Source organism: Camellia sinensis, chromosome 1, assembly GCF_055761805.1.
Source record: "Camellia sinensis isolate YWXY chromosome 1, ASM5576180v1, whole genome shotgun sequence".
Lineage (NCBI taxonomy): Eukaryota > Viridiplantae > Streptophyta > Magnoliopsida > Ericales > Theaceae > Camellia > Camellia sinensis.
In genome coordinates this window covers 50,471,702-50,485,388 of record NC_138961.1, presented here as the reverse complement: position 1 = coordinate 50,485,388, position 13,687 = coordinate 50,471,702, and the positions used below count along the sequence as shown (strand labels likewise).

General features: G+C 40.2%; 1 long non-coding RNA gene across 1 annotated transcript; it reads right to left on the bottom strand.

Moving 5' to 3' along the window:
- Window positions 1-276: 276 nt before the first annotated feature.
- Window positions 277-1,385, bottom strand: LOC145789712 (uncharacterized). Its single transcript, XR_014327959.1, has 2 exons — window positions 1,112-1,385; window positions 277-528 (listed from the first exon to the last, which is right to left on the bottom strand). It is a non-coding gene; the product is annotated as an uncharacterized LOC145789712 (long non-coding RNA).
- Between the last annotated feature and the right edge of the window lie 12,302 nt (window positions 1,386-13,687).

Below are 13,687 nucleotides of genomic sequence, written 5' to 3'. Positions count from 1 at the left end.
GAATGTGAATCAGTTACACCATTTCCAAACCAGTTTAAATAATTAGGGCAGAAAGAAGTCATGTACACCTACCTATAAGCTCCACCTAAGAAGAACCTTTCTAGGGCCTTCAATTTTTAAGATACTACTCACTTTCCCTTTCTAAAGCCTTCAATTATTAAGATACCACTCATTTTCAATTATTATTTTTGCTTGTTATGTTTTCAACACAATTAAGTATTGTTATTTTACTTGATCAAAACTACAGGCAAACAAACAGTTAATCAACTGTCCATGATCACAAGAAAGAAGACCTAGATTTTAATATTGCATCATCTATACACAACTATGAACATACTTGACATTATTTTATTATTCACATGAATGGATACAAAGAGAAGTAAATCGAACTAAATATCAGTTTGAGACCAAATCAAACTCTAGCAGTAAATTTTACCTAGCAGAAGAAATTGATCCAAATCAAAAGTTGGCCTACTGAGTGCGGAGGGAAGAATAGAGAAGAGTGCAAAGCCCACACGAATGTATCAACTGAGATAAGAAAATACAAGCCAATATTGCTCCAGTTAAAACACTAATGAACAAATTAAAAAAAAATTAAAAGATTTGTGTATTAAACATATGCACCAAAAACTACACATGAACATAACAGTTAATCAAATTCAATTGTATTTTGAAAGCCCCTGTGTAACAAAACTAAAAGATCACAAAAAGGTGTAGATAGTTCAGAGTTTTCATCATGGTGACCTAACAAGAAGTCAAAGTCTCTTTCAACTAAACCTAATATATAAGAAACTAAAAGCGGCAAGGAAATGTAAGAATCGGTGTTTTATTTTATTTTCTCATTTCTCAGTTTTCTTAGCACCCAAACAATGAACATAAAAAACAAAAAACAAAAAAACAAAAAACGTAGTATGAATATAACTTGAAATTGTCAATATCCAATTAACAAAATTGACTATATAATACACAATCAAATTTATTAAAATCTAAAGATCAATAATAGAAAGAAAAAAAAAATTGAAACGGTTTAGGGAAATGGAAATACAGAGAAACATGTGAGAAATTAAGTCGAGAGAATAAGATAAAATCTCAGAAAAATGAGAATAAATACCTAAGTTAGATTAAAATTTGGTAGAATATCGAGGGTTTGAAGAGAGAGAGGATGAGCGAAATCGGTGAGGATAGAGAAAGCGAACTGAGAAACACTGTGAGTGCACAAAAGAGAGAGGCTCCATAGTCAGCTCTGGCGAGAAACATCATCCACGTACAATAGAAATAGAAAAATCAAAAGCTAGTAAAAGTAAGATATTGAATGAAATGGCAGCACCTTTGATGAAGAGAGAACATTTCCAACAATTTATGGTGTTTCTTCCTTCAAAATTTCTCTTCCCATTGCTAATGGAATTTTGAATTCAACATAATCTTTAGATGGAGATGTCCAAGGAGGACGTGCCTTCATATACCATTTGGCCTTATCCACTGGTGAGCCCAATCCACCTTTAGTAACCTGCATTGAGAAATATTCAGTATTACAACACAATCAATTTGGTAGGGCTGCTGGGTCGGGTTTCAGGGCTAGACCTAAGCTAGAAAAACAAAGAAATACTATGCCCAAGCCCAGAGTAGCCGACATCAAGCCAAATTTTACATCAATAATTTTGTATTTTGCTCTTTAGTGTATTTTCTTTATTTTAAACCAAAATAAAACTAAATAAATCATATGCATACAATTAATATAACAAGAATCTAACATACCACTAAATCATCAAAACCTAGTACACCATATAGAGGATATGTGACAAGCATATATAGTAATGAAGGTCTAGCAAAAAAGATCATACAAAAGAAAACACAAACCTTGTCCATTTGCTTTGCTCAACAGGACTCCAACCTCTAGGTTTGGCAATTTTACAAGGCCCTACAATTGCTTGCAATAAATCGGAACCCACCACATATAAAACCATCATTTTCAGTAGCTCCACATGCAAAGGAAATCCTTCAAACAATACAAACAAATAAATCATATAAATAAATTGTTCAACACCAAATCCAAGATGGCATATAAATAAACATAACCCAACGCCCACCAATTTTCAATATCTGTCTTAGAATCAATCTTAGTTGTGTAATTTTATCATTTAAACCTGCTGGTAGAGAGCGTAGAGAAGCAAAGCGACTTCGTTGGAGAACTTGGAGCTGACGCCTTTGGAAGAGGAGTCCAGAGATCAAAGCCCACGTACGAGGCAGCTGCGTAAAACCTCTCTAGGTATGCGAGGCCAGCCCTTGCCATTTTTTGGGTTTTGCAGATCAGATCGATGCGAATCAAGCTATTTAGAGATGAAGAAGAATTGGAATGAAGATTTTGAATTGAAATTTCGGGCTAATCTAGCTATTTATATATGAACGTGAGTTTGTAGTGGTGAGAGAGTGGTGCCTAGACTTTGTTAATATCAAAGACTAAAATCACATTACCAATAGTTTCATGATGAGAGTCATAGTTCCAACATGAACAGCAAGGAAAAACGCCGTGACATCAGTCTTGAAATTTTCATACCCAACGCGAACCTCATTTGCCAATTCATTGCGACATGATAGCTCTACCTTTCAAACGTTCAAGCACACAGCACCGATGAAGTTGACATCGACGAACCGATCAGAGATGCAATCAAGCGTAGATTTCAGATCGTTACAGTGAGAATCTTCGAGGAGGAGTTACGAGACCTCCGCTTTGCACCAAAAATTCAGATCATTGCAATCAAGCGCAGATTTAAGATCATTTCAATTTTAATTTACAATTGAAATTGAAAACTGTAGAGAGAACTTGAAATCAGAATTAAACAGAGCAATATAAAAATCAACTACGACTAATGAAGCAGGTAATAAATAGCAATAAAAAAACAAACACAACGCATCAGAAATTCAAATCAGAAAACATAAAATATAGCAAATTAGAATGTTTGAATCAATTCAGAAAACAAAGTTACATAAGTCATATTGAACTTCATGCGACTCAAAACGAAATTCAAAATGCAATGCACCAGAGCTTCATCAGAAGCGAACAAATTGGTACATATATATATATATATATATATATAGAGAGAGAGAGAGAGAGAGAGTTTCATTAGCATTTGCGTCTGCTATTACTAATAATACTACTTGATTCGCCCTTTTCTCACGAGCAATCCGAAATCGTCAATTGAAAACCCTAGAATTCGATCAATGGTTAAACCCAAGCGACAGAGAGAGATAAGAATGATAAAAATCTCAAGAATTTGAAAATAAATACTCTATTAAATCCTAGAATTGAAAAATTGGAGGTCTCTATAGTCGGCTTTGGCGAGAAAGAGAAAGAGATGCGTCTGTGACAGAAATGAGGCACAGTAGAGGGGAGAGAGAGAGAGAGAGAGAGAGAGCTTAATTCATTCCTAGAAATTAGGCTTACCGATTATGAATCGATCGAAATCTTCAAATGAACAATAAAATTGAGAGTGGAGATTCGAAAAAAGAGTCGAGCGAGAGAGAGTGAAGAGTGAGATTTTGAGAGAGAGAGAGAGACATACTGTTGGGGGTCTCTTCTTCAGCTGACGAGAGCGCAAAATGGAGACAAAATTGGGAATAACAGTCAAACACGTTTGGAGTTTAAAAGTAAAATTAGATTTTGATGTAAAAAAAAATGATTTTTTTCCAACGGTTAAACAATCAGTCGCGAAACAAACAAACAAAAAAGCCGAAAAAAGTCATATTTCTAGTAGTATAAGACATTCTCGATAATGGGTGAAGAAGTTCTAATAATACTTCCTACACCAATAATCTTTCCTATGCTATTATTTTCTAAGGTTACATGACCTCCTTATTTGGATTTAAGTGATGAGAACATTGTTTTATCACCGGTCATGTACTTTGAGCACGCACTGTTGAGATATCATCAGTTGTTGTTGGATTTTGTCCTAAAGCACACCTACAAAAATTGGATTTTTGTTGGCCTTTTGGTACCCATTCTTTCTTGGGTCCATGAGAGTTAGGATTTGAAGTATTTTTTGAAACCCGCTCCTTTTTCATTCTAACAAAAGAATTTCTCTTAACAGGACATAAAGGAGATATGTGACCTTTTCTTCCACAAAAATAACATGTAAGATGAGAATGATAGATGATGCAAGAACAAACATCTTTTTGAGATTTTTTACTTTTGAAAAAGGTTTGTATACAATTCCAACTCTTCCAAAGGTTTGAGTTTGACTTTTAAGAATTTTGTCTAAAGTATCTCTACCTTGGGTAAATTTTGAAATGACATTTTTTAAATCTTCTATGTTTTCATTTAAAACAATTTTCTCCTTTTTCAAAATCTCATTTTCTTTTTGCAAATCATGTACTTTCTTTTCAAAATTGGAAGACTCTTTCGAAGTTAAGACTTCATTTTTCTAAAGCATTTATCTTAGAAGCAAGGATTTATTTTCTTGTGATAAACTTGAAATCATTTTCTTTTGACAACTGTTTTTCAAACTCAGATTTTTAAATTCAACATGTAATTCATCAAATGTAATAAGTTAGCAACCTCATTTTTGCAAGTGTCAGTTTCTGAGTCGCTTTCATCACTATCTTCTCCAAATGCTATAATCATGGCTTTCTTCTTTTCATTCTTGAATTGTTTCTTGAGCTCTGGACATTCTTATTTATAGTGTCTTGGTTTGTTGCATTCGTAGCAAGTGACTTTAGATTTTTTGTGATTTTCTCCTTTTTGAAAATCTCTGTTGTTGAAATCTTTTCTAAAGAACTTTCTTACACCTTATTTTTTCTTCACAAACCTTTTGAACCTCTCGGTGATGAATGTCATTTCTTCATCATATTCCTCCGAATCATCTTCTTCATCTTCTTGAAATTTCAAGGTGAACTTAAAAGTTATTCTTTTGTTCTTGTTCTTGCATCTTCTTCTTTTCCTTCTTGCATTATTATCTCATGAGTTAAGAGAGATCCCATCAACTCATCAAAACTTTGTGTTGACAAGTCTCAGGCTTCTATCACAGCAACAACCTTGTTCTCCCAGCTCTTTGGCAATAACCTGAGAACTTTTCTCATAACCTTAGCATTAGTATAAGTTTTACTAAGAGATTTCAAGCTGTTTATAATATCGATAAAATGAGTAAACATTTGGAAGATGTTTTCATCAGGTTTCATCTTGAAGAGCTCATAGCTATGAACAAGCAAACTCACTCTAGACTTTTTAACTTGAGTTGTTCCCTCATGAGTTATAATAAGTTTAGCTCAAATTTCTTTCGTTGTTGTACAAGTACAAATCCAATTGAACTCAATTGCATCAAGTGCACAATACAACATATTGACAGCTTTGGCATTGGCTTGAATATCTTTATAATTGGCACTAGTCCATTCACTCTCAAGTTTGGGAACCTTTAGGTCATCCATGATTTTGGTGGGCACATTGGGACCATCACAAATGATTTTCCACACCTCATAATCAGTGGATTGAATATGCATAATCATACGGGTTTTCCAATAATTGAAATTTGTGCCACTGAAAAAGGTGGTCTATTTGAGGCTTAACCTTCCGGAAGAGAGGAGCTAGGGGTTGCCATAAATCACTCTAAGGCGGTTAAGTCACAAAACTAGAAATGAGGCTCTAATAATAATTGTTACCCAGGTAGGCAACCCAAGAGGGGGTGAATTGGGTTTAAAAATTTTCAAATGTAGAATATTGAATGTAATAAATCAAGTAAATAAATTTTAGCAAGCAATCAATAATACTGAAAATAAAAGAGAAAGGAATGAGAGCTCAAACACAAGGATTTATAGTGGTTCGGCACACCTTGCCTACATCCACTCATCAATGTTCCTCTTCGAGATTTTCTTCACTATGAATCAAATCAATACACCACCACAACCTCACCACGCTTGTGGATTTTTTTTTTATTGAGCTTACTTTATCTGTTGAGGACCTCTCAATTAAATGCCTCACTTTACAAGATTTCACTCAGAATAAAGGGAATAAGAACAAGAGGTGCAACTATCCTCTTTTACAAGATTTCTCTCTCAAAAGATGTATATGAAAGTGTAAGAGTAGAAGAAATTTTGAGATACACTCAGAATAAACTCATATATGAAAGTGAAAGTACAAGAGTAATATTCAGCAAAGATTGATTAGAAATAGTTCTTGAATGCTTAGAGTAGTTCACCTTTTCAAATTTGAAGAAGTGCGTCCTTTATAGACTTCAATGACTTCTAGTCGTTGAAGAGAAGCACGTCTTCTAGCCATTGGAGCAGAGCATGGGTGATGTCTTCAGTTGTCAGAGCAAAGCGTGGATGTGTATAGGCTTGTCAATAAGCCTTTGGAGATGGAGCCTGTAGACGTCCCCGAACGCCCCGGGAGGAACGAGCTCCCCCGTTCTGTTCGATATTGGGGTCACTACAGCTCAGGACTCTCAAATTTTGTCACGGTTCTTAATTTGAACCAAAGAGTCCAAATCCGGCAAATCGTTTTGAGAAAACAGATTTTTTAGAAAAGAAGTGCCAAACATGGACTGCTTTGCCAGATACAGAGTCGCCACCTAAATGTTTTATTTTGGGAAAATTTAGGAAACCCTGACTCGTTTGCCTAAGGCCACGTGTCCGTCATCACCAAAGTTGCCTCGGCTCGGGAACTTGGGTACGATTGGGGAAGGTCACTTCGTGAGCACCCCTGCTCGCCCGATCAAAGATCGGCCTCTACTAACCATGATATCTATTTTTAAAAACATTGTGTGTTCTTATTCCGGTTATTAGCCTAGATTACTATATGATACGCACAGCATACAAGTATAGACTGGGTCGCCTGAATTGGAACAAAACATTTCATGTTTGTTTATTTGAATATGGTTTGATGGTGCTACTCGCAAGTAGGCTAAGACGTGGATTTGCCACCCTCGGGTGGACTTAGAAAAGATGGTTTTGCCACTATCTAGTGGGCTTAAAACTCACAGTTGATGATTTGTTCCAATCTAAACAACCCAACCTTCACCCACAGGCATTCAGGCAGTCATATCACATAAGCACATAGCCTCATGGTAAGCATGCTATTCATGGCAGTCACTCACACGCATGCAAGGATGCTAAAGCATAAAAACTTACAGAGTACTCCAAGCCAAAACAGAAGCTTATTAGAAATCCATGCATGATCCTAATTATACAGAAATGCCTAATGCAACACATGCAAAAGTGCAACTATAGCAGGCTCGGCTATTTTAAACATGGCATATGAAATGCTACAGCTAACATGTATTCAACTTGGAATTGAAAATACAATGCAGTTAGTATGATGCGCCGAGCCCGGTGCATGCAAAACAGATGAATGAATGCAACATGTTATCATACTGTATGCTAATTGAAACATGCCCTAATCTAACCATCATAAGCTGGTAAATAAAAGGGAGAAAGACGTGGGGTTGGAAGACATACATCCCACACACGCACACTTATTACAATTATGCCCTCGCACGGAGGGTCCGAAAGAATAATATACAGTCCCAAATGAATAAATAATACAGTCCCAATAAATACAAAAATCCTAATTAATTTACAAATTAATCTAGGAAAGCTATAAACTGGCATGCAAGCCAGGAACTGCCTCGACTCTGATGAATGATGTATGTTTGGGCTGCCTTGCGCGGAAATCTATTGGGATGTCCCAATTAGCCTCTGTTTTGCAATTATTCTTGGAAAGCGCGCCAAGCTCCGGAGGACTGCTGATTCTTGATTTGCTGCAACAGAGAGCAAGAGAGGGGCATAGCAATGTATTTTCACAGATGTATGCATGCCTCGATCCTCGTGCCACCAATCACGCATCTCGATGTATGATGGCTGAGGAGTCGAATTGTGCAACTCAATATAAAATGAATGCACATAAAAACTCAACTAAAACCTAACTCCATCATGGGTAATCCGGAGTGTCGGTGACTGGGGAATTGAGACACGTTCCGTCACTCAGAGTACGAAACGTACCTCGTTTCCCATGCTCGGGCTAACTCCTATCCCAAGCACAATGTAATATGCATGACATGCATGAATGCAACTAATATACAACCTAACATGCACAATGCTATGAAATGGCATACACAAAAAAAAAACTGTAGACGTCCCCGAACGCCCCGGGAGGAACGAGCTCCCGTTCTGTTCGATATTGGGGTCACTACAGCTCAGGACTCTCAAATTTTGTCATGGTTGCCTTGGCTTCTCCAGCTGTCAGTCAAGCCAGTGGAGAGACATGCCGTGCTGGCAAAAGACCACGTGCGGATCCTTCTGCCGAGCTGGTGACCGAGCTCAGCACCGAGCAACCTGCCATCACTGTCGACCCAACACCGGCATGGAGGCCCCAACTCAAACACCAGGGTAAAGACATCCCGGCAACCGCTTCCGTCAAGGGCGACAAAGAGCATCTGCTCGTCTTTGACCTTTCAAAAGCATTCCTTCTACCGAGCGACGTGGTTGGCAGTTGTAGACGTCCCCGAACGTCCCGGGAGGAAATCTCCCCCCCCCCCCCCGGTTTTGTTCATTGGGCTCACTACAGTTCAAGACTCAAAGTCACGGTCCTGTATCTAATCTTGCAGAGTGCAATGCAAGACCGATGAATCATCAAAGAGTCCAAATCCGGCAAATCATTTTTGAAAACAGATTTTTTGAAAGAAGTGCCAAACATGGACTGCTTTGCCAGATACAGAGTCGCCCCCTAAATATTTTATTTTGGGAAATTTAGGAAACCCTGACTCGTTGCCTAAGGCCACGTGTCTGTCATCACCAAAGTTGCCTCGGCTCGGGAACTTAGGTATGATTAGGAAAGGTCACTTCGTGAGCACCCCCGCTCGCCCGATCAAAGATCGGCCTCTACGAACCATGATATCTAGTTTTGAAAACATTATGCGTTCTTATTCCGGTTATTAGCCTAGATTTACTATGTGATGCGCACAGCATACAAGTATAGACTGGGTCGCCTGAATTGGAACAAGACATTTCCTGTTTGTTTATTTGAAAATAGTTTGACGGTGCTACCCGCAAGTAGGCTAAGACATGGATTTGCCACCCTCGGGTGGGCTTACAAAAACATGATTTTGCCACTATCTAGTGGGCTTTAAAACTCACAATTAATGAATTGTTCCAATTCAAATAACGCAACCTTCACCCACAGGCATTCAGGCAATTATATCATATAAGCACATAGCCTCATGGTAAGCATGCTATCATGGCAGTCACTCACACATATGCAAGGATGCTAAAGCATAAACACTTACCGAGTACTCCAAGCCAAAACAGAAGCTATGTTAGAAATCCATGCATGATTCTAACTATACAGAAATGCCTAATGCAACACATGCAAAATGCAACTAAGATAGGCTCGGCTATTCTAAAGATGGCATGTGAAATGCTACAACTAACAAGTATTCAACTCGGAATTGAAATACAAATGCAGTCAGTATGATGCGCCGAGCCCGGTGCATGCAAGACAAATGAATGAATGCAAACATGCTATCATATTGTATGCTAATTGAAACATGCCCTAATCTAACCATCATAAACTTGTAAATAAAAGGGAGAAAGACGTGGGGTTGGAAGACATACATCACACTCACGCACACTTATTACAATTGTGCCCTCGCTCGGAGGGTCCGAATAAATAATATAGTCCGACATGAATAACGAATTACAGCTAATTATTACACAACCACTAACTAATTAACAAATTAGCTAAGTAAGCTATAAACTGGCATGCAAATGGACTGCCCCGGCTCTCTTTTGGATGACAATGAATGTATGCATGCTCGATGCGCTTTGTCGGTAAATTCCATCGCGATGCCTTGTCCCGCCATTGTTTGCAGCTGATTTCAGAAACTTACGCAAAGCTCCAGGAGGCTGAAACTCCACCTGGGGAAGGCTGCCGACCAGCTCTTGGCTTGGGAAATACCTGCCGACCACCCCTCATGGTGAAAACCAAAAAAGGTGGTCAGCCTACTAGAAAACCTAGTCGGCTGACCACTTTCTGCCCTTGGACTCTGGTTTTCTGCAACAAAGGCAAGAAAGAGAGAAAGCAATGTATTTTCAACATATGTGTGCGCGACCGCTCCTCCCCGTCCTTGCACAAGCTCTAGGGAGTGTGGTCCTTGGTTCTCGAGCCACCAATCACGCATCTCGATGCATGATGGCTGAGAGACCGAATTGCATGTTTTAATATGACATGAATGCGGGTATGAACATATGAAGCCAACAATTCTGTCATAGATAATCAAGAACGTCGGGGACTGGGAATCGGGGCACGTTTCGTCACTTGGAGTACAAAACGCCCCTCGTTTCCCGTGCTTGGACTAAACCCTATTCCAAGCACCATGCAAATGGAATGGCATGCACAATGCGACTAACATGCAACCTAGCATACGCAATGCTCTGTACTAAAATGGCATACACAATGTGCGTGATGTAACATGGCATACACAATTTTCTAAGATGCAACCTAGCATACGCAATGCTATGGATTGAAATGGCATACACAATGCACGATGGACTTACACCAATATGAGTGGACCTCAGCCACACTCGCATCAGTGGCCATGAGATGGAAAAGAGACAACCGAAATGCGTGCACACGTGCACGCATACCGAGGACCGAACCTAAAGCATAAAATACCACTCTACCAAAGCATGGCAAGGGATGAAAGATGGCATACAAACATGTAATTTCCAGCGCTGAAACATGATGCTAAATGGTCCTGAAACATGGAAATATGGCACCCGATGCATGAAATAAGCCTCGAAACTCAAAACTATGCACATGTATTGAACCACAAGTATACAAAGCAAGCATTATTTGATCATGAAGTCAAAAGACAGAGCCAAGATAGTCCCAAAACATGCACATTTCTAGTTTAGAGCATGGCCAAAAGATGCTAACATGATGGACTAAAATAGCATGCAACATTAGCTAGCAAGCATGGTTTACATGGCATGTATATGAAGAAAATGAGAACTCATCAAACCAGCCAAAAACAGTTTATAAAACATGCCAAAATATGCCTAAATAATCACTGAAATGCAGCCAATGCATATAAAAATGAGGGGCTTCTTTGGAAGGCCTTGTAAGGGGTTGTTAAGAACATACAACATAGACACTTAGCATGGAAAAACCAACTCTGGAAATGGATTATGAAAACCCTAAAACTCACCAAATAGGCTCTGAAATCAGTCCAGGAAACATGCAAGGAAAGGCTCCTTTGAAGAGCCTTGGATGGGATTGCTCTACACATGCATTGTAGGTATAAAATATGGCCAAAAGGGCCTTGGACAGAGCCAAGGAAGACCCCAAAACTCACAGAATAAGGCCTGAAACATGACTTCGATGCATGCAAAATAAGGTCCCTTTGGAAGGCCCAAAAGACCCCCAAACAAGACAAGGAGAGAGGGGGGTCACCCCCCTCTAATTTTGGCCCTCAAAAATGCATCTAAGCCACTGAAAATCCACTGGATTTCAGTGGCTAAGAGGCCAAACCATGGCCAATGCAAGTGTTCTAATGCATAGCCTTAATCATGAAGAGATGAAGCATGCATAGGGGGAAGATGACCCCAAACAGAAATAGGACCTTAACAAAACTTGAAGAGGATGTCAAAATAGGACTTTTTCCAGTTTATAGAAAATCTCAAAAATTCTCACAAGTAAGGCTAAAATAGGATGCAAAAATATCCCTAAAAGAGAGATAGAGGATAAGGGGAAGTAAATGACCTCAGAAAACAAAGTTCCCTTAAATAAAGTTGAAGAGGAGGTCAAAATAAGACACTTTACAGTTTGGGTTGAAGCCCAGAAATGCTTGCAAATAAGGCTAACCAATCATGCAAAAAAATGCAAGTTTAAGGGAAATAGGCACTTACCCTTGAAGAGCAGCAAAGCTGGAGCTTTTGGACCAAGTTAGTGAACCTTCAACCTCTAGAAATCAGCTTCAAGGGGCTGGAATGGATGGTGGAGGTGGTAGGCTAGGAGTTGTAGTGTAAAATGGCCAAGAGCAAGGGTGTTTGGAGGCTTGAAGTGGAAAGATGGAGGTTTGTATGTATATGTCTCAGCCCAAAGCTTCTAACCCTTGCAAATGGAGGTTGAGTGTGTTATATAGAGGGAGAAGGGTGAGGCTTCTTGGAGAAGCCAAGAGAGGGGTTCAAAGCTTCTAAAGGAAGCTTAACAAAAGGGGTCAAGCTTCTTAGAGAAGCTAGACCAAAAGGGTCAAGCTTCCTCAAGAAGCTTGACCAAAGGGGCCAATCCCTCTTACTCCCCAAGCAAAGGGGTCAAAACCCCCTTTTAAGGACCAAAACAGGGACAAAACCCTCGGACAGTGGGTCAAGTGCAAAACAGCTGGCACAGCTGTGTTGCACTTGAGAAGAGCAAAAAGCAGGAAGTTGGCCAACCAGCTAAGGTGGCCGGCCGGCCACTCCCTCTGGTCGGCCGACCAGGGGTCAAAAAGGTCAACGAAAATTTCTGGCCGGCCACCCCAAAAAGGTGGCCTCCCAGATGAGTGCAACACAGCTGTGCAGTGAAAAACTAGAAAAAGTGACCCATGAGAGAGAAAAACTAGCTTTTTAGCAAGGTTCAAAAAGGGTCAAGAAGAATTACTGGTTGGCCTACCCATATTGGTGGCCTCCCAGATGAGCACAACACAATAGTGGTATGAAAAGCCAGAAATTGTGGCTCAAAAGTGAGAAAAACCAGCTTTCTGTCAGAAAAACCAGCTTTTAGAGAGAGAAAATGAGAAAACTGGTTTTTCAGGAAAAAAGGTGGCCAGCCACCATACTACCCCCTCCCTAACAGTGAAAATAGGGTCTCTACCAAAAACGGACCAAAACGGATGCAAAACGAAGGTTCGGGGGCCAAAACGCGTAGTTCGGGGCCCCGAAAACAGGCTGTTAGGCACCGGAAGTGGCGTATGACCACGAAGGTGGTTTCCCAGGCCACAGTGTCCCTCTAAAGGAAGGAAATAAGGTGTGAGCCAAAAATCGGAGCAAACAGAGGTAGTTAAGCGGTCCCGAACCGAGGCACACGGCCGACGGCTCGGAAAATCGAAAACTGGGCTCCAAACGGGAAAAATGGCCTACGACCACGAAACGTAGCCTATGGCCACTGAGAGATGGTCTACGAGACCTCTCCCTCCCTTCGGGAAGAAAAAATAGAGAAAACAGGACCTGGTTCGCAAACCGAGACAAAGTACAAAAGAGCCCCGAAGTCCGGAGGCAAGGCTCGCGGCCGAGACCCCGCAACCTCAGAGCGAGCACAACATACAACATCACCGAGCGCTCAGTCGATGACGTCTGAGTCTTAAGGTCGGTCAAAAATGGGGTGTCTACAGCAACGACCACGTGCCAGACACCCGGTTAGTGAAATTCGTAGTGAAGTCCATGACCAGGGTAAGTCCCAACTTATACTTAAATTTTCACAAGTGTTTGCCCGGTTTCTTCTCTGATCAAGCTTTCTTCCTGCAAGCCATCCAGAAGCAACACTTGGTCATGGAGAGAATTCATCGACTGCGGCAGAAGGCAAACGACACTGCCAGCCAAGTCCAAAGTCTTCAAACTGAGCTCGGCCGAGCAAAGTCTTCACTGCAGATTGCCAACGCTGACAACACCAAGTTGCTCGGCCAGCTTGGCGACGTCGAGAAAAAGAGGGATGAGCTCCAGGCCGAGC